Here is a 23,702-nt window from a genome sequence, read left to right as displayed (position 1 = left end):
AGGAGTTTTGCTACAGCTCAAATGATTGTGAATAAATATAAAAGTGCGGGAAGCACCACTTATAAAGAGCGTTGTGGGCGTCCGCCGCTCTTAAGTCCCAGAGAAAAAAGCTTAGTCGTACGGAAAATCAGGACAAGCCCCAAAATAAGTGCCCCCAAATTGAAATCTGAAGTTGAAAATGAGACTGGAAAACAATTTAGCACCCAAACTATTCGCCGGGTTTTCCATAGTGCTGATTATCATGGGCGCAGTGTTAGGAAAAAGCCCTTCGTGAGTAGTGTCAATCGGAGTAAATGGATTTCATTCGCCAAAGATCATGAAAAATATAACCAAAAGTTTTGGAACTTAGTCATATTTGCTGATGAGTGTAAGTTCAGTATCTGTGGATCTGATGGCCGTGAACAAGTTTGGAGAAAAGTTAGCGCGGAATTGGATCAAAACTATATGACCAGCACTGTGAGGCATGGAGGGGGCTCTGTGGTGGTTTGGGGATGTATGGCTGCGAACGGGGTTGAAAACTTGGTATTTATCGAAAATATTATAGACCGATATGATTATTAAAATATTTTTAAAAATAATTTAAAAGAAACCGCTACGAAATTGGGCCTTGAGGGAACGTTTAACTTCCAGCAGGATAAAGACCCCAAGCACACATCTGACATTTTACGAGAGTGGCTGTTATACAATGTGCGAAAACAGCTGAAAACACCGCCACAGTCCCCGGATACCAACCCAATCGAACATTTATAGGAACATTTAAATCGGCAAATACGTAAACATCCGATTAGAAATAAGGAATAACTGAAAAACGTCCTTCAAGAGGAATGGAATAAAATATCACCAGCTGTAACTGAAAACTTGGTGAAATCAATGCCATCACGACTTAAGGGGTAACACCACCGTAGAAATTTCAAAAAATTGATTTTTTTTTATAAGCTTAAAAAATTCTTTGAACCTTTTAAAATACAGAACAAAAAGTTTTATACGTTACCGAAGTTTATTTCATAAATATTTTAAGCTTTAAACCAAGCGTTAGTGACTGCTACCTAACGACTTCTCCAAATTTCCAAACTTTAATTGCGTTTTTCTCAAAACACGTTTTCTGAAATTGGCACGGAGCATAACTCAAACAATTTTAAATATTTTTAATCAGGTTTTTCACTACGTCTGTATAATGACCTTCTTAAGAGAAGAGCGTAGGGGATTTTCGGTAGATTAATTTAAACGATTGTTATAATTATTTAAGTGCCGTTTCTTTAGTCCAAAATAGAGTTTTTTCCTTCAAATGCTTGCTAATTCCACAAAAATAAATATTTTTTAAATCCCCTACGTGTTTCTCTAGCTATTCTTATCTAGATTAAGAAAAAAAATGTTTCTTTGTTCCAGATTAAAATTTGCACCCTCTGTGCTGCGTGCCGCGGAGCTCCTTCAAGAGAAACCACATTACAAAAATGTCTCCAATGCCGCCATTTTGTAAAATTTTTCGATCAAACTTTATAGTTTTGTATTTTAGTATATAAGTAATAACTTCCCAAATCAGAGTGGTCGTTTTCGCTTTGGCGTGTACCTACCAAATACCAGGATTTGATTTTAATTATGTTTTTGATTTCACAAATTAATAATATGATGAACTGTATACTTACTTTTGAGACATGAATTTTTATAAAGTTTAATATAAAAATCTATAATTTTGTTCCTTTATAAAATTTTGTCATTATTTGGATTAGATATGATTTTTGTATTTCATTCATGTAAATAAAACACAATTTTGTTATAACTTAGGTTGTTTAAAGGCAACGATTAGGGGAAAATTTAAAACGTATGCGGTGTATACTTCTATTACTAACTGTATAAGTATAAATACGACTGACTGCTGGCAGTCAGTCCAGTATTAGCATAGAGTTAAGAACTACCCTAAAATTAAATTCATAAAAATAAATTTTTATATTTTTCCAAAGTCAAGCAAGTCCTTAACTATCTTCCAAGTCCTTAAATGGCGATCCTGTCATCCTTGTCGCAGCAAGGACATACATATGTAAACAAAAAGCCTAAGGAGGAGAAGAGAAAATCTTTGGAGAAACGTAATAAATTTAATACACAAAGAAATTTGGACACCATTGACGTTATGGAACAAATCGACATGATTTAGCAGATGGCCTATTGCAAGTAATGTCTCAGAGTATCCAAGCAGAAAATGGAACATTAAGAACCCGGATAGATCAGATCCAAGTTAACCCAGCAATGATTCCACAAGCAGCAGAACTATTGGAACCAGTAAACATAACTTATGCCAATCCAACTTTATCAACCTGCAGGTTTTTAAAGCACTACCTGTATTGACGGCAACATTTCCAAATACCGCGTATGGAGGGAAGATGTCTTATGAATGGAATTGAATGAATTTGAAGAGGTCGAGCCAAGGAGCACCAGGAGATTTGGTGGCTCCTAAAACACTCAGGCTAAAAAGCCCATTGTATTTAAAGCTCTGGAAAGGTGGTAGATAGTCAAGGAGGGAGGGGGAAAAGTATCAGAGAAAGAGATAGGAAAGAGTAGAGACAGAGATAGAGATAGTTAGTCCTGTGAGAATTTTCCAGATTCTTTGGCAAATCTGTAAATATCCTCCAGTTTTAGAGAACGAATATTACTCATTCTCATGACATCGGAACCCAATACTCGTAGTCGCGCTCTAGCAAAGGCAGGACATTCACAGAGAAAGTGCTCAGTGCTATCCGCCTCCTCCAAGCATGACAGGCATAATGGGTTCTCGATGATTCCAATGGTGGTCATATGCTGACCCCATGGGTTGTGTCCTGTAATGATGCCGACCATCAACCGAATGTCTTTTCTTCTAAGTTTTAGTAGAAAGTTTAACAGTTTTCTGTTCGGACTTGTTACAAAACACTTTGCAGTTCTGCAGCGTTCTAGACCGGACGATCGCTCTTTATGTAGATTGCCTACATAATCGTTGATCCAATTCTTGATTCCTGCGGGACTGATTCCGATTATTGGCTCTGGCCCCTGTGGGGGCACCGCTGATCCACGGTTGGCCAATTCGTCGGCAATTTCGTTTCCTTGAACACCGGAGTGTCCCGGAACCCATATAAGTACAAGCCTGTTTTGTCTTGCGACAGAATTAAGCTTCTTCTTACATTCTTGAACAATCTTTGAGGTTTGCTTCGCGTTCTCCAGGGCCTTCAATGCAGCCTGACTGTCACTGAATACTCCAATCTGTTTCCCGCTCCATCTCCCCTCGATTATCTTCTCCATCTCCCCTCGAGAATCTTCTTCCAAACTTCTGTTTGGAAAACAGTTGCCATTCCCCCCATAGCATAGTGATACTTATTACTATCGTTTAAGTACCATCCGGCTCCAGACCCTATTTCAGTCTTGCACCCATCGGTAAAGAAAATATCCGTGCAGGGAGGCATGCATTCTGGATTGCTCCATTGCTCACGCAATTGAAATTTGACATCAAATTTCCTTCCGAATGAAACTGTGGGTATCAGGTCATCTTTAGGTGCCAAAAACAGTGGATACTGCTCCGACAGCAACTTAAAGATTTCTCTGTGTCCCGAAGTTCCATCTTCGTGCCAGAAACCGTATTTATGGAGTCTACACATTGCTTTTATTGCTTCCTGTTGTATCTTAAGATCCAGGGGGAGCAAATCAAGCATAGCATTTAGGGCATCACCAGAGATTGTACTCATGGCACCCGTGATGCATAAACATACACTTCTTTGCAGCCTGTATAGTTCCCGGATTGTGGACTTAACCATGCTCCGTCGCCACCAGACCACAGAAGCGTAAGTGATGATTGGTCTGATAAGTGCTGTGTATATCCATAGGACCACAGCAGGTTTCAGACCCCAGGTTTTGCCAAAGGCTCTACGGCATTGCTGAAAAATCTTCAATGTACAATTCACCTTCAGTGAAACGTGTGTCTCCCAAGTCTCTCCTTAAGGATTTATCCGATGTTAGCGCACAGACGTCGTCCGCATATGCTTGGACGTGAAAGCCGAGTTCCTGCATCTCCGCTAATAAGGAGTCTACGATGAAGCACCACAGCAGCGGAGAAAGAACACCCCCTTGGGGACATCCTTGCTTGGCCCTGACTGTGATTTGCTCGTCATCGCTCCCACCAGCGGTTAACAGCTTCTCAGAGAGCATGGAGTACATCCATTTTATAATGGCTTGATTAACTCCGTGTCGTTCGGCAGAAGAACACATCGAGCCGAAAGTGGCATTATCAAAAGCCCCCTCAATGTCCACGAACACGTCCATTGTGTATTCGTCAGCTTCCAGCCCAGCTTCAATCTTGCTAACAAGATGGTGTAAGGCTGATTCACATGGTTTTCCACTCTGGTAAGCGTGTTGATTTCTACTAAGTGGACTTCTCGTCAATACCCCCACTCGAATATGTTTCTCCACCACTCGTTCCAGACTTTTCAACATGAACGATGTCAAACTGATTGGTCTCAAACTTTTTGCTAGGGAATAGTCATCTTTTCCTCATCATCATTTCTATTTCACCATACCTGTCCCAGTCCACATTTCGAGGATTCCTACCGGAAGGTATTGATATTGTGTCAATTCCCAGTCGGAATTCGATAAGACGATGATCAGAAAGAGAGTCCTCTTCCAAAACTCGCCATCGGTTGATTTGATTTCCAACTGACCTATTGCTAAGTGTTAAATCAATCACCTCTTGTCTCCTTCTGGTCACAAAAGTTGACCAGTAACTTGAGACCTCTGGGGTTGCATTTGCTGCTTCCCCACACAATGTTCTGTGAATTTGCGTCACAGCCCACTATTAGCCCCAGATTATTGGATTCTGCGTACTTGACCACTTCTCTTAGCTCCCTCGAAGGAGGTGGCTGTAAAGAGTCGTAGGGTAGGTAGGCCGAAACTATGATAGCGTCGACACTGTTCCCACTTTTCAAGTACTTTATTTTTGCAGCAACGATATCTCCGGAGAATAGCTCTTTTAACATCGTGTGTTCGATCAACCTCGGCATGATAATACATGCTCGCGGTCTCACATTCCCTTCACAATGAAGTATTTGCCCCCACGACATAGCACCTAGACCACAGATACGCTTGTGACATACCCATGGTTCTTGTATAAGTATTGTGTGTGGGTTTGTTTGCAGTTTTGCATGCCTACGGCACAAGAGAGCCGTAGACGCTTTGCTATGCTGCAGATTTATCTGTGTAAATATTACTTCAGTCATGAGACTGAGTATATTTACGCTTTGTCCTCCACCTTATCCTGGACACGGAACTGGATCCGCCCCAGATGTAGGTGAGGACGGAGCCCGCACTTCGACTTAAGCATCTTGAGGGACCCAAGATCGATACCCAGTACCAGGTGGGAACCCGCCTCCGAAGTGGTAGCGGATTTCTGCCTGGTGCACGAGTATACTCTCCAGAGAGTCGTGTCAAGATCCTTATTCTGAACACGGATAAGTTTGAGGAGTTTTGCTGAATTACAGGAAGTACCCGGAATCCAAACACTCGCTCGTACTAGCCTTTCTTTGCTACTCTCAACAAGAATGAACTTGCTGTTTTCGCAGGCTGGAATCTTTGCTATAGCTTTTTCTAGCCATTCTCGGGAAAAAGCATTGGAACAGTGCACCTTTACGATGCCGTCCACCAGGCTTTTCCCTTCGAAAGTCGGCGCGTCTTTCGACTCACCGATAGCTTTCCAAAGATAGCTGTCAAGATAGTCTTGTTGCCCTTTGGACAGTAGACCGTCTTGTTTGTCGGTATGTATCTCCACCGTCATTGCCTTTGCTGCCATTTTCGCGAATGATTCGCCAGACGTTGACGGAAGAGTGTCATTCGGCATTTGAGGTCCCTTAGCCTCTGCCTTGTCAGGCAAAGATTTGTCTGCCTTGGATTGGGTCGAGGATGCAGGCATTTCCAAATTCCGTCTCTCGACTTTCCTCTTCTTTGCCTTTCTCCTCTTCCCGGTCGTTGGCACAGACCCCGTTTCGTTTCCGGAAGAGCGCAGCGCTACAGTGGAATCCTCTGTTCTGCCACGCTTTCCCGTTTCCGTTACAGGTGTCGAAGTTGACGGAGCTTGAGTCCTTGCCTTAGCTAGTGCTTCGGCTTGCCTCGCCTTCTGTCTTCTTCGTTTGATCTGCCTTGCGGTTAGACCAACACCTGCGTTCGAATCTCCAATAACTTCGGTATTTTTACCGGTACTTACCTGATTCACACCAGGTTTAACCGTTGTCACAGACTTACTCGGTACCAGAGATCCGTCTGAGTCTACTGAGAGATTGTCCGCCATCTTTATATCCTCCACAACTTGTTCAGTTGCTTCAGATCGTTTCGACGGCGGTGTATCGCTCACACTCACTCGGCTCTCCATTGGCATAGCCAATGTGCCATGTTTCACCACTAGTAGTGCGCTTCCTTCGGAACCCTGGGTGTCAGTTCCGGTCATAGGGGAATGTGGGGTTCGGGCCTGCACATCCGATGCCCGAGCCAACGATTGCTCGACGGGAGGATTTCCCAGAAGTGGGTTACCTCGTGCACAGAGATCCTTGTTTAGCCTCCACATTGTAGGAAAATGCATTTTATACCTCCTGCCAGGTTGTCGGTACGGTACTCTCCACATAGTACTTGGGTGGCCACCAATTCCGCCGTTCCGCGGTTGAGTGGATACCCAATTCCTATGAATGAAACTAGTAATCATAGGAATTCCAACAGATACGTAGGAGCTCTATCAATTATAAAAACTAAAATACAAGGTGCAGCAGCTGACGTCTTGCCAAACCAAATCACAATATTCAATTTTGATGCAATCAGGAATTGGACTATACCTATGCTGATCAACGACCTTTATATTTGTTGCAGGACGAGATGAAGAGACTCACACAAGGTAAACACAATTTAAGTGAGTTCCATAACATCGTGAATAGAGCCCTGACGCTTATCACGTCAAAAATATCTATGTCTGGTCATAGCCAAGAAGTAACCAATGTAATGACTGATGAGGCAAAACAAGAAGCGGTAAGACTGTTTAAGGATGGAATAAATAACTCATATATTCAATTCACCCTATACGGAAATCCTATAAGGGATTTAGAGCATGCACTTGCAGTAGCCCGTACCATAGAGCACGATGACGAACATCGTGACGAACAAGTTATGTCTAGGCTATGCACAACAGAACATTCATCCAACCAACAATAAACACTACTATGAGAAACAACATCACCAGAGACGTCCCATGTATCAGCAGATATACAACTATAACCAGCCGCCATCATAATTACCAAAACCAGAACCCATGGACACAACGTCTGGAAACACAACATTCAGGCAACCAACTCAGCATAAAAACAACTACTACGACGTGAATAGAAACAATAAAAATTGGAAAATACCACTAGGTAACAGTGGCCAGTTCACAAATCAATACCAACAACCAAAACTAATGCGGAACAACAACTTAACATCCGAAGAAGACAACTCTAGCATAATTGTAGAGACAGGTAGACAAAATCATTTACTAATTAAGTATTTAAAACTAATAAACGGGTTGCCCAGTATAGTAATGAGTGATGGGAAAGTAAATTATAATGTTTTAGTAGATATACATAGGTGCAACCCATAACTATGGTAAGAAAACTTTAAAATTTAATATAACCAAAAAAGCATAACCATTACAAGTGATATCAATGCATGGTAATTCTATAATTAATACGAAACAAACTATTGAGTTTATGAATGAATATTTAGATTCTTTTGAGGATGGATTTGATTTGATACTAGGATGGGACGGAATAAAGAAATTGAACGCGGTTATAGATTTGAACAAGATGACATTGGAGGTGTTAAGAAAGTCGGAAATTAGTGACAAAATTGTGCAAATTACACTACAGGGATAGACCCTTTTAGAGCAGAAATCGATAGGTTAATGAAGGACAATAATGTCACAGGATCGTTACCCTTCACTACAAGGATTGAAGCTAGCATACGGACAAATGCAAAGGATCCTATATGGACCAAACAATATACAAGTAATATAAATTACGAAGAATTCGTAAATAATACAAAAATGCTACAGCCCATACAATTCACCCATGTTAACCGTACATAAGAAAGGTATAGATGAGAGCGGAAAACCCAAAAGACGTATGGCTATAGATTTTAGGAAATTGAACGAACATACGATCACAGACAGATACGTAATACCAGACATAAATATTACGCTGCAAAACGTAGGGAAAGCCAAATTTTTCGATACACTTGATTTGGGGCCGGCTTTCATCAAATTAAGATAAAAGAAAGTGACAGAGAAAAGAGCGTTTTGTGTGAATGGAGGTAAATATGTATTCATTCGAATGCCTTTCGGATTGAAGAACGCCCCATCTATTTTCCAAAGATGTATGGATGACATCCTGCGTGATCATAGGTAAATTCGCATATGTTTATATTGACGATGTAATCATTTACTCCTCATCCTATGAAGAGCATATGAAACACACCTTAACTATTTTTAACGGATTAAATAATACCTCTTTAAAAGTGTCCAATGAAAAGTCAAAATTTTTCATGGAAGAGGTGGAATACTTCGGTCACATTGCAAAGCACAATAGAATTTCAACTGATCCGAATAAAATAAAAACGATTGAAAATTACCCAATACCAGAAACCCTCAAATACCTTAGATGATTCGTAGGACTTACTGGATACTAAGAAAATTCGTAAAAAACTATGCAGTTCTAGATACACCCTTAACTGTACATCTTCTTCTTCTTCTTTCATGGCGTTACCACGCGGGGTGCGTCAAAGCTTTCTTCAAAATGCTCCTCCAAAGCGGTCTATCTTGAGCTGTTGCTTCGTAGTTACGTATTCCCAGCTTCTTAAGATCGTGTTCCACTGCGTCTATCCAACGGTTCCTCGGTCTGCCTTTGGCTTTCACGCCCATTAGCTTTTCTGTCCAGGCTTTCTTCACGGTACAGTCAGCAGGCATACAGATCACATGACCTAGCCATCTTATGCGCTGGTCTTTAACAAAATGCACAGCTGTCTCGTTCTGAGTTAGATCGCTCAGTTCAGAGTTCAATCGGATTCTATAGGTACCTACCATCATCCATTCTTATTGGGCCAAAGATATTTCTTAAAATTTTTCTTTCCATGCGAGTAATCTGAGCACAATCATCAACCTTAAGAGTCCATACCTCACAACCATATGTTAGAATTGGTCGAATAAGAGTATTGTACATAGTGAACTTTGTAGCTTTAGACAAAAGTCGGGACTTGAACAAGTTAAGGTGGGCGTAACACGCTTTGTTGTCCTTACAGCTTAAAGGAGATAATTCTCATATCGGAAAAAATAAAAGTAAGAACACAAAAATTAGTTCAGAACAAACGGTCAAAGAAGCCATAATTAAACTGAGAAACTGCTTATACCAGCCAAATTATGAAAAAGCTTTTGAACTCACTACAGACGCTTCCAATATAGCCATTTGAGCCGTATTGAGTCAAAATAAAAATCCAATTTATTTTTCATCACGCACACTCAGTACCACAGAACAAAATTATATTTAGTACCAACGAGAAAGAGTTACTCGTTATTATATGGTCGGTACAAAAATTATGAAATTACATATACGGCATAGTCGACTTAACCATATATACCAGCCATCTATCGCTTACTTTCGCCATATCGGATAAGAATCCGAATCATAAACTAAAGAGATGGAAAAATATTATCGAAGATTATGGAGCTAAAGTCGTGTATAAACCAGAAGCACAGAATGTTGTAGCTGACGCCTTGTCACGACAAATAATTAACACATCTTCTATAGGTACTGTACATTAATATGATAGTTCAAACAACGACATAATCCGAAAGCCGAAAAAAATTGCAGCAATACATACAACAGTTGATGGATTTATTTAGATACGGACAAATTATAAAAAACACGTTCACAGATATAAAATTCGTAAATACACCAAATAAACACGAACGCATAACCCAACCAGATAGACAGTTAGAATTAGTTTAACAAACACACAAATAATGTAAAAGAGCTATGCATTAGACCATTATTATTGGCGGAACATAAAACAACAATGTCAAGTATACAACAAAAAGTGCACAGCTTGTCTTTACGGCAAATACGAACGGAATCCAACAAGAGAACCATTAAAAGAATCAGACCTACCAGGGGAATACATACATTTAAATACTTATTTTAATGAACACAAAACATATTTAGTAGCAGTAGATAAATTCTCAAAATACATAACAATTAGACAATTAGACTCAAAAACAGTAATGAAAAAAAAGTAGAAGAAAATCGTATTAGCAATTTTCCGAACTGTAAACGACTCATGACAGATAACGAAAGTTGTTTGAATATACCAATGTTAAAACAAATGTGTATAAAATACAATATCAGCAAAATACAGACACCAATATATAGATCAAGGCGGCCGCCGTAGCCGAATGGATTGGTGCGTGATTCCCATTCGGAATTCACAGAGAGGTCGTTGGTTCGAATCTCGGTGAAAGCAAAATTAATAAAAACATTTTTCTAACAGCGGTCGCCCCTCGGCAGGCAATGGCAAACCTCCGAGTGTATTTCTGCCATGAAAAAGCTCCTCATAAAAATATCTGCCGTTCGGAGTCGGCTTGAAACTGTAGGTCCCTCCATTTGAGGAACAACATCAAGACGCACACCACAAAAACAACATCAAGACGCATACCACAAATAGGAGGAGGAGCTCGGCCAAACACCTAACAGAAGTGTACGCGCCAATTATTTTTTTTTTTTTTTTTTTTTAATATATAGATCAAAGGCAAACGGTTAGATAGAACGAACTCACAATTCCATACCAGAATTGGCAAGAATAGTAAAAATAAAGAATTCAACGTTAGCAACCGAGGAGCTATTTGTAGCAGTAAAGGAATTGAACAACACAACCCATACCGTTACAGAAAAAAAACCAAGGGATATACATTTTAACCTAATAACATACAGCAAGGAAGACATAGTAAAAAAATTAAAAGACGCATTGCAGAAAACATTACAACGTCTAAACCAGGGAACTAGACACCGAACTTTCAAACAAGGAGACCAGATATTGGTGTTAAGGACTAACATCAGAAGTCGTTACAAAAAGTACGTAGTGAAGGAAGTTGGCGAGGACACGATTTTGACTAAGGAGGGAAAAGTTATTCACAAAGACAACGTAAAAAATTACAGATGGAAATGTAACTTCTTTTTATATATATAGACTAGCAACCCGCCCAGCTTCGCACGGGTATAAAATATATACCCTATGTCACTCACTGAAAAAATGATTAAAATCGATCCAGTAGTTTTGGCTTATTCATTATTGCCCGTGGCCCGCACGCGTTAAATTTGGAGTAAAACAATTCCCCTTTCTTTATAGCATGAAGATTTCCTGCTATCTTTGGGATATCTAAATTCATACCCTACATTTGTGCATATTAACTTTTTGCATTTTTACATATGTATTTATTTTATTTTTACAACAATTACTATATTACAGAATGTCTTAATATACAACGTTCATAGCCTTCTTGTCATTAGACAATACAAACATGTTTTCTCTAGAGGTTACTCTTGAAAGAGCGACATACAGTTGGCCATGTGAAAAACAGTCAACACTCAAATCTAAGCCTGCAACGTTGAAGGTTTGACCCTGAGATTTATTAATGGTCATTGCAAAAGATGTCTTTACCGGAAATTGTAAGCGTTTAAATTGGAATGGTAGATCCGATGGTATCAGAGGGATTCGGGGAATCAATACATCTTCTCCGGTACCACATCCTGTGAGTATTGTGCACTCTATTATGAAAGTTTTCAGTGATTTTACCAGCAAACGCGTGAAATTGCAAAGTTTAGGTGGATTTAGGTTTCTTAATAAAATAACAGGACAACCTATTTTCAGCTCCATTTTGTGAGGAGGGAGTCCAGACGGTTTCAAAGAATTTAGAAATTCTGTAGGAAATTGAACAGCTTCTTCCAAATCGAGAACAGTATCGACCGAGTAGTATATTTTCGTCGGCGCATCAATCTTTGAAATAATCAAGTTATTTACTTTATCTACTTGTTCGTTAGTTGGTGACAGAATAGCTCTTTCTTTAAACCAAGATATTGTCTTATAACTTATGTTATCAATGTCTGGATAGACATTGTTGACTAACTCTTGGATGTTGTCTATCAAAACACAAAGGTTTTCTAGGTTAATCCTTCCCTCACTTTGTGTTAATTCTCCATTGCCAACTTTTAGCAGCATCTCTGGAAATAGCCTGTTCTCACGTGAAGATGACGAAATCCTCATATTAGTTTTAAGCTCTAATTTATTGACATACGACTAAAGGTGGGATCTTTTTAGCGAAGCATTTATTTCGTCAGCACGTGTTCCTCGAGTCACAACTGGTAGGATTTGACGGAAATCTCCTGAGAACAGAATTGTACATCCACCCATAGGTGCATTTTTGTTGCGCAAATCGCGCATTGTCCTATCCAGTGCTTCCACAGACGTCTTGTTTGACATGGTAGCTTCGTCCCAGACTATATAATGAGCAGTCACGCATCAATTTTCCTGTATTGCTCTGTCTAGAAACACTACAGACGCTGTTATCATCATCGGTGGCGATTTTCAGCGGGTGCTTCATTGTAGAGTGTGTGGTTCGGCCTCTTTCCAAAAGACTCTTTCCAAAAGAGTAGCGGCAATGCCGGATGACGCAACAGCTAACGCAATTTTTCCGGTAGATCTCAATTACTAATTACTGTTGTAATATCTTGAAAAATATTGTTTTTAATTATATGCTGTAAAGAGCCATATACATATATCTATATGAAAACAACAATGTATTTAAGGTATTTAATTGGATAAGGATTAATGTTGTACCCATTTGTTGAAATCGCTTCGAAAATAAGCTATTAGTTGTCGTAAAAAGTACATAAATGACAAAAAATGTTATTGTATGGAATTGATAGCAAACTAAACGCGCTCCGAATCAATAAAAACTATTCAAAAACTGTATTTTAATTATGTGCGATTTACTAATATAGAACCTGAAAATAGCGTTTTATTTCGCTGTAAAATTGTATGTACATATAATTACATGGAATTCAGTACATACATAGATACATATGTACATATGTCCGAAATGAAATAATGCGAGCGATTCGTAAATACATACATACATACGTCACCATACGATGTAATTCAACATTAATGAGGTGTGGTGAGATTATCGCTTAACGCCTATTGCTTCATTCCGTTGACAGCGAACACACACACAAACAGCTTTTTTTGGAAAAAGAGCTGCTTTTGTTTAAACAATTTTGGTTAAATAACAAATAAATAAATTTTTTTTTTTTGATGCAGAACGAAAGTAAATATTTCAAAGTTAAACTTCAAGAAAGTTTCATTTTAATTCGTTGACTCGTTTCTGATTTATGGCCGTGAAAACAAAAAAATTATGTTTTTTTGCCACATTTTGACCGATTGCCACGCCCCCTTTATATATTTCTTCACATTATATAGATATAAACCTTCCTCTTCAATCAATCTATCTTTAAAAAAAAACCGCATCAAAATCCGTTGCGTAGTTTTAAAGATTTAAGCGTAAGGTGCGTTTCATAACTATAGGACACATAACATGAATATTTAATCTTTACTCCAAAAATATGTAGGTACTCTGTAAAAATAAATGAATATATGGAATAATACCGTTATTCTTCTTAGTATCAATAAACAACAACTTTTCATCGTGGTGTTTTTGTGTTTGTTTGTACCGTTACTTTGAGCACGAGTCAGAGCAATTCGTTACTACTTTTCCCGTTTCATAACTATAGAACGCATTAGGAATTGAAGCTTTAAAGTGCATACACGTGTTCGCTGAGTACTACTTTTAATTAAAATAGTTTTTAAAGACAATAAATGTCAATATGCCACGTGGTTCAAAACTTTCCGAATTCGAGAGAGGTAAAATTACTGCGTTGGATGAGGAGGGTTTCTGCGTCACAGAAATCGCGAAAAAATTAAGTCGCAGCCGTCACGTGGTGACAAATTTTTTATCAAATCCGGTAGAATATGACACAAAACGACGCGGAGGACCGAAACCGAAGCTTTCTGATCGGGACCGTCGCGTAATAATAAAAAATGCCAGTAATAAATCTACAAGTTGTTCGCAACTGGTGAATTTAACTTCAAAAAAGGTGTCAAAATCAACGATTTGGTGGGTGCTCCATCAAGCCCCAAACATATGCCGCCAAAAACTTAAGTTGGCACCGCATTTGACTGCTCGTCACAAAGCTGCTCGAATGGAATTCGCCAAACAACACATGGCCACGGACTGGTCTCAGGTACGTAATACCACACTCAAAAAATGGTAATTGTAAAAAAATTTCTATCACTTTAGATAATTTTTTCAGATGAGAAAAAATGGAATCTTGATGGCCCTGATGGCAACCGTGGCTATTGGAGAGATTTAAGAAAGGAGCCCCAAATTTTTTCTAAGAGAAATTTTGGTGGTGGATCGGCTATGGTTTGGGGAGCTTTTTCGATGGATTCGAAGTTGGAGCTGCAATTCGTTTCCTCCAAAATGAAAAGCCGGGACTACACAAACGTGCTCCAATGCAGTATGCTGCCTTTTTTAAATGCAAACAGGCAGAAGTCATGGATTTTCCAGCAGGACAATGCTGCAATCCACACTAGTCGGGAAACCAAAGGGTGGTTTTCAGACAAAAACATCCCTCTTTTGGGCTGGCCAGCATGCTCTCCGGATCTCAATCCAATAGAGAATATTTGGGGCCTGCTAGCCAGGAAGGTTTATGCTGAAAATCAGCAGTATAATAAAGTTGACGATTTAAAAGCTGCCATTCTACGAGAATGGGATGCTTTAGATGGAAACCTCCTTAAAAATTTAATTAATTCTATGCCAAAAAGAATATTCAAATGTATTCAAACGAATGGAAACACAATTTAATAAACAAATAATTTTAAACCGTTTTTCTTTTGTTATTTTGTTATATGTCCTATAGTCATGAAACGAATAATATAGGGCCAAAGCATTATACTCTTAATTTAAAGCAATATTACATTCACAAACGGGTTGGTCAGATAATAAAAGTATTATAGATGCAAGCTTAGAAGCGTTTGCTACGTTTTCATATTTTTATTTGTTTTTTACAAGTACGACCCATAATCATTTCACGCCGAAATCTATGAGGGTAAGCTATGTCCTATAGTTGTGAAACGTACCTTATAAGGGGACATAGGGACAGAAAAAGCGACTTTGTTTTATAATATGTAGTGATATCACAAGGAACATAAATCATTGCGCGAAATCGGTTGTTTGATAGATAGGAGTTTTGCAACAGCTCAAATGATTGTGAATAAATATAAAAGTGCGGGAAGCACCACTTATAAAGAGCGTTGTGGGCGTCCGCCGCTCTTAAGTCCCTGAGAAAAAAAGCTTAGTCGTACGGAAAATCAGGACAAGCCCCAAAATAAGTGCCCCCAAATTGAAATCTGAAGTTGAAAATGAGACTGGAAAACAATTTAGCACCCAAACTATTCGCCGGGTTTTCCATAGTGCTGATTATCATGGGCGCAGTGTTAGGAAAAAGCCCTTCGTGAGTAGTGTCAATCGGAGTAAATGGATTTCATTCGCCAAATATCATGAAAAATATGACCAAAAGTTTTGGAACCTAGTCATATTTTCTGATGAGTGTAAGTTCAGTTTCTGTGGATCTGATGGCCGTGAACAAGTTTGGAGAAAAGTTAGCGCGGAATTGGATCAAAACTATATGACCAGCACTGTGAGGCATGGAGGGGGCTCTGTGATGGTTTGGGGATGTATGGCTGCGAACGGGGTTGAAAACTTGGTATTTATCGAAAATATTATGGACCGATATGATTATTGAAATATTTTGAAAAATAATTTAAAAGAAAGCGCTACGAAATTGGGCCTTGAGGGAACGTTTAACTTCCAGCAGGATAAAGACCCCAAGCACACATCTGACATTTTACGAGAGTGGCTGTTATACAATGTGCGAAAACAGCTGAAAACACCGCCACAGTCCCCGGATACCAACCCAATCGAACATTTATAGGAACATTTAAATCGGCAAATACGTAAACATCCGATTAGAAATAAGGAACAACTGAAAAACGTCCTTCAAGAGGAATGGAATAAAATATCACCAGCTGTAACTGAAAACTTGGTGAAATCAATGCCATCACGACTTAAAGCGATTGTAAAGACTAATGGTTATCCTACCAAATACCAGGATTTGATTTTAATTATGTTTTTGATTTCACAAATTAATAATATGATGAACTGTATACTTACTTTTGAGACATGAATTTTTATAAAGTTTAATATAAAAAGCTATAATTTTGTTCCTTTATAAAATTTTGTCATTATTTGGATTAAATATGATTTTTGTATTTCATTAATGTAAATCAAACACAATTTTGTTATAACTTAGGTTGTTTAAAGGCAACGATTAGGGGAAAATTTAAAACGTATGCGGTGTATACTTCTATTACTAACTGTATAAGTATAAATACGACTGACTGTTGGCAGTCAGTCCAGTATTAGCATAGAATTAAGAACTACCCTAAAATTAAATTCACAAAAAATAAATTTTTATATTTTTCCAAAGTCAAGCAAGTCCTTAACTATCTTCCAAGTCCTTAACTGCCGATCCTGTCATCCTTGTCGCAGCAAGGACATACATATGTAAAAAAAAAGCCTAAGGAGGAGAAAATCTTTGGAGAAACGTAATAAATTTAATACACAAAGAAATTTGGACACCATTGACGTTATGGAACAAATCGACATGATTTAGCAGATGGCCTATTGCAAGTAATGCTTCAGAGTATCCAAGCAGAAAATGGAACATTAAGAACCCGGATAGATCAGATCCAAGTTAACCCAGCAATGATTCCACAAGCAGCTGAACTATTGGAACCAGTAAACATAACTTATGCCAATCCAACTTTACCAACCTGCAGGTTTTTAAAGCACCACCTGTATTGACGGCAACATTTCCAAATACCGCGTATGGAGGGAAGATGTCTTATGAATGGAATTAGTAATCATAGGAATTCCAACAGATGCGTAGGAGCTCTATCAATTATAAAATCTAAAATACAAGGTGCAGCAGCTGACGTCTTGCCAAACCAAATCACAATATTCAATTTTGATGCAATCAGGAATTGGACTATACCTATGCTGATCAACGACCTTTATATTTGTTGCAGGACGAGATGAAGAGACTCACACAAGGTAAACACAATTTAAGTGAATTCCATAACAACGTGAATAGAGCCCTGACGCTAATCACGTCAAAAATATCTATGTCTGGTCATAGCCAAGAAGTAACCAATGTAATGACTGATGAGGCAAAACAAGAAGCGGTAAGACTGTTTAAGGATGGAATAAATAACTCATATATTCAATACGGAAATCCTATTAGGGATTTAGAGCATGCATTTGCAGTAGCCCGTACCATAGAGCACGATGACGAACATCGTGACGAACAAGTTATGTCTAGGCTATGAACAACAGAACATTCATCCAACCAACAATAAACACTACTATGAGAAACAACATCACCAGAGACGTCCCATGTATCAGCAGATATACAACTATAACCAGCCGCCATCATAATTACCAAAACCAGAACCCATGGACACAACGTCTGGAAACACAACATTCAGGCAACCAACTCAGCATAAAAACAACTACTACGACGTGATTAGAAACAATAAAAATTGGAAAATACCACTAGGTAACAGTGGCCAGTTCACAAATCAATACCAACAACCAAAACTAATGCGGAACAACAACTTAACATCCGAAGAAGACAACTCCAGCATAATTGTAGAGACAGGTAGACAAAATCATTTACTAATTAAGTATTTAAAACTAATAAACGGGTTGCCCAGTATAGTAATGAATGATGGGAAAGTAAATTATAATGTTTTAGTAGATATACATAGGTGCAACCCATAACTATGGTAAGAAAACTTTAAAATTTAATATAACCAAAAAAGCATAACCATTACAAGTGATATCAATGCATGGTAATTCTATAATTAATACGAAACAAACTATTGAGTTTATGAATGAATATTTAGATTCTTTTGAGGATGGATTTGATTTGATACTAGGATGGGACGGAATAAAGAAATTGAACGCGGTTATAGATTTGAACAAGATGACATTGGAGGTGTTAAGAAAGTCGGAAATTAGTGACAAAATTGTGCAAATTACACTACAGGGATAGACCCTTTTAGAGCAGAAATCGATAGGTTAATGAAGGACAATAATGTCACAGGATCGTTACCCTTCACTACAAGGATTGAAGCTAGCATACGGACAAATGCAAAGGATCCTATATGGACCAAACAATATACAAGTAATATAAATGACGAAGAATTCGTAAATAATACAAAAATGCTACAGCCCATACAATTCACCCATGTTAACCGTACATAAGAAAGGTATAGATGAGAGCGGAAAACCCAAAAGACGTATGGCTATAGATTTTAGGAAATTGAACGAACATACGATCACAGACAGATACGAAATACCAGACATAAATATTACGCTGCAAAACGTAGGGAAAGCCAAATTTTTCGATACACTTGATTTGGGGCCAGCTTTCATCAAATTAAGATAAAAGAAAGTGACACAGAAAAGAGCGTTTTGTGTGAATGGAGGTAAATATGTATTCATTCGAATGCCTTTCGGATTGAAGAACTCCCCATCTATTTTCCAAAGATGTATGGATGACATCCTGCGTGATCATAGGTAAATTCGCATATGTTTATATTGACGATGTAATCATTTACTCCTCATCCTATGAAGAGCATATGAAACACACCTTAACTATTTTTAACGGATTAAATAATACCTCTTTAAAAGTGTCCAATGAAAAGTCAAAATTTTTCATGGAAGAGGTGGAATACTTCGGTCACATTGCAAAGCACAATAGAATTTCAACTGATCCGAATAAAATAAAAACGATTGAAAATTACCCAATACCAGAAACCCTCAAATACCTTAGATGATTCGTAGGACTTACTGGATACTAAGAAAATTCGTAAAAAACTATGCAGTTCTAGATACACCCTTAACTGTACATCTTCTTCTTCTTCTTTCATGGCGTTACCACGCGGGGTGCGTCAAAGCTTTCTTCAAAATGCTCCTCCAAAGCGGTCTATCTTGAGCTGTTGCTTCGTAGTTACGTATTCCCAGCTTCTTAAGATCGTGTTCCACTGCGTCTATCCAACGGTTCCTCGGTCTGCCTTTGGCCTTCACGCCCATTAGCTTTTCTGTCCAGGCTTTCTTCACGGTACAGTCAGTAGGCATACAGATCACATGACCTAGCCATCTTATGCGCTGGTCTTTAACAAAATGCACAGCTGTCTCGTTCTGAGTTAGATCGCTCAGTTCAGAGTTCAATCGGATTCTATAGGTACCTACCATCATCCATTCTTATTGGGCCAAAGATATTTCTTAAAATTTTTCTTTCCATGCGAGTAATCTGAGCACAATCATCAACCTTAAGAGTCCATGCCTCACAACCATATGTTAGAATTGGTCGAATAAGAGTATTGTACATAGTGAACTTTGTAGCTTTAGACAAAAGTCGGGACTTGAACAAGTTAAGGTGGGCGTAACACGCTTTGTTGTCCTTACAGCTTAAAGGAGATAATTCTCATATCGGAAAAAATAAAAGTAAGAACACAAAAATTAGTTCAGAACAAACGGTCAAAGAAGCCATAATTAAACTGAGAAACTGCTTATACCAGCCAAATTATGAAAAAGCTTTTGAACTCACTACAGACGCTTCCAATATAGCCATTTGAGCCGTATTGAGTCAAAATAAAAATCCAATTTATTTTTCATCACGCACACTCAGTACCACAGAACAAAATTATATTTAGTACCAACGAGAAAGAGTTACTCGTTATTATATGGTCGGTACAAAAATTATGAAATTACATATACGGCATAGTCGACTTAACCATATATACCAGCCATCTATCGCTTACTTTCGCCATATCGGATAAGAATCCGAATCATAAACTAAAGAGATGGAAAAATATTATCGAAGATTATGGAGCTAAAGTCGTGTATAAACCAGAAGCACAGAATGTTGTAGCTGACGCCTTGTCACGACAAATAATTAACACATCTTCTATAGGTACTGTACATTAATATGATAGTTCAAACAACGACATAATCCGAAAGCCGAAAAAAATTGCAGCAATACATACAACAGCTGATGGATTTATTTAGATACGGACAAATTATAAAAAACACGTTCACAGATATAAAATTCGTAAATACACCAAATAAACACGAAGGCATAACCCAACCAGATAGACAGTTAGAATTAGTTTAACAAACACACAAATAATGTAAAAGAGCTATGCATTAGACCATTATTATTGGCGGAACATAAAACAACAATGTCAAGTATACAACAAAAAGTGCACAGCTTGTCTTTACGGCAAATACGAACGGAATCCAACAAGAGAACCATTAAAAGAATCAGACCTACCAGGGGAATACATACATTTAAATACTTATTTTAATGAACACAAAACATATTTAGTAGCAGTAGATAAATTCTCAAAATACATAACAATTAGACAATTAGACTCAAAAACAGTAATGAAAAAAAAGTAGAAGAAAATCGTATTAGCAATTTTCCGAACTGTAAACGACTCATGACAGATAACGAAAGTTGTTTGAATATACCAATGTTAAAACAAATGTGTATAAAATGCAATATCAGCAAAATACAGACACCAATATATAGATCAAGGCGGCCGCCGTAGCCGAATGGATTGGTGCGTGATTCCCATTCGGAATTCACAGAGAGGTCGTTGGTTCGAATCTCGGTGAAAGCAAAATTAATAAAAACATTTTTCTAACAGCGGTCGCCCCTCGGCAGGCAATGGCAAACCTCCGAGTGTATTTCTGCCATGAAAAAGCTCCTCATAAAAATATCTGCCGTTCGGAGTCGGCTTGAAACTGTAGGTCCCTCCATTTGAGGAACAACATCAAGACGCATACCACAAATAGGAGGAGGAGCTCGGCCAAACACCTAACAGAAGTGTACGCGCCAATTATTATTTTTTTTTTTTTTTTTTAATATATAGATCAAAGGCAAACGGTTAGATAGAACGAACGCACAATTCCATACCAGAATTGGCAAGAATAGTAAAAATAAAGAATTCAACGTTAGCAACCGAGGAGCTGCTATTTGTAGCAGTAAAGGAATTGAACAACACAACCCATACCGTTACAGAAAAAAAACCAAGGGATATACATTTTAACCTAATAACATACAGCAAGGAAGACATAGTAAAAAAATTAAAAGACGCATTGCAGAAAACATTACAACGTCTAAACCAGGGAACTAGACACCGAACTTTCAAACAAGGAGACCAGATATTGGTGTTAAGGACTAACATCAGAAGTCGTTACAAAAAGTACGTAGTGAAGGAAGTTGGCGAGGACACGATTTTGACTAAGGAGGGAAAAGTTATTCACAAAGACAACGTAAAAAATTATACATGGAAATGTAACTTCTTTTTATATATATAGACTAGCAACCCGCCCAGCTTCGCACGGGTATAAAATATATACCCTATGTCACTCACTGAAAAAATGATTAAAATCGATCCAGTAGTTTTGGCTTTTTCATTATTGCCCGTGGCCCGCACGCGTTAAATTTGGAGTAAAACAATTCCCCTTTCTTTATAGCATGAAGATTTCCTGCTATCTTTGGGATATCTAAATTCATACCCTACATTTTTGCATATTAACTTTTTGCATTTTTACATATGTATTTATTTTATTTTTACAACAATTACTATATTACAGAATGTCTTAATATACAACGTTCATAGCCTTCTTGTCATTAGACAATACAAACATGTTTTCTCTAGAGGTTACTCTTGAAAGAGCGACATACAGTTGGCCATGTGAAAAACAGTCAACACTCAAATCTAAGCCTGCAACGTTGAAGGTTTGACCCTGAGATTTATTAATGGTCATTGCAAAAGATGTCTTTACCGGAAATTGTAAGCGTTTAAATTGGAATGGTAGATCCGATGGTATCAGAGGGATTCGGGGAATCAATACATCTTCTCCGGTACCACATCCTGTGAGTATTGTGCACTCTATTATGAAAGTTTTCAGTGATTTTACCAGCAAACGCGTGAAATTGCAAAGTTTAGGTGGACTTAGGTTTCTTAATAAAATAACAGGACAACCTATTTTCAGCTCCATTTTGTGAGGAGGGAGTCCAGACGGTTTCAAAGAATTTAGAAATTCTGTAGGAAATTGAACAGCTTCTTCCAAATCGAGAACAGTATCGACCGAGTAGTATATTTTCGTCGGCGCATCAATCTTTGAAATATTCAAGTTATTTACTTTATCTACTTGTTCGTTAGTTGGTGACAGAATAGCTCTTTCTTTAAACCAAGATATTGTCTTATAACTTATGTTATCAATGTCTGGATAGACATTGTTGACTAACTCTTGGATGTTGTCTATCAAAACACAAAGGTTTTCTAGGTTAATCCTTCCCTCACTTTGTGTTAATTCTCCATTGCCAACTTTTAGCAGCATCTCTGGAAATAGCCTGTTCTCACGTGAAGATGACGAAATCCTCATATTAGTTTTAAGCTCTAATTTATTGACATACGACCAAAGGTGGGATCTTTTTAGCGAAGCATTTATTTCGTCAGCTCGTGTTCCTCGAGTCACAACTGGTAGGATTTGACGGAAATCTCCTGAGAACAGAATTGTACATCCACCCATAGGTGCATTTTTGTTGCGCAAATCGCGCATTGTCCTATCCAGTGCTTCCACAGACGTCTTGTTTGACATGGTAGCTTCGTCCCAGACTATTAATGAGCAGTCACGCATCAATTTTCCCGTATTGCTCTGTCTAGAAACACTACAGACGCTGTTATCATCATCGGTGGCGATTTTCAGCGGGTGCTTCATTGTAGAGTGTGTGGTTCGGCCTCTTTCCAAAAGACTCTTTCCAAAAGAGTAGCGGCAATGCCGGATGACGCAACAGCTAACGCAATTTTTCCGGTAGATCTCAATTACTAATTACTGTTGTAATATCTTGAAAAATATTGTTTTTAATTATATGCTGTAAAGAGCCATATACATAGATCTATATGAAAACAACAATGTATTTAAGGTATTTAATTGGATAAGGATTAATGTTGTACCCATTTGTTGAAATCGCTTCGAAAATAAGCTATTAGTTGTCGTAAAAAGTACATAAATGACAAAAAATGTTATTGTATGGAATTGATAGCAAACTAAACGCGCTCCGAATCAATAAAAACTATTCAAAAACTGTATTTTAATTATGTGCGATTTACTAATATAGAACCTGAAAATAGCGTTTTATTTCGCTGTAAAATTGTATGTACATATAATTACATGGAATTCAGTACATACATAGATACATATGTACATATGTCCGAAATGAAATAATGCGAGCGATTCGTAAATACATACATACATACGTCACCATACGATGTAATTCAACATTAATGAGGTGTGGTGAGATTATCGCTTAACGCCTATTGCTTCATTCCGTTGACAGCGAACACACACACAAACAGCTTTTTTT

This window comes from Anastrepha ludens, chromosome X (assembly GCF_028408465.1).
Source record: "Anastrepha ludens isolate Willacy chromosome X, idAnaLude1.1, whole genome shotgun sequence".
Taxonomy (NCBI): Eukaryota; Metazoa; Arthropoda; class Insecta; order Diptera; family Tephritidae; genus Anastrepha; species Anastrepha ludens.
The sequence above is the reverse complement of the archived record's forward strand: the minus strand, read 5'-3'. Positions refer to the sequence as shown.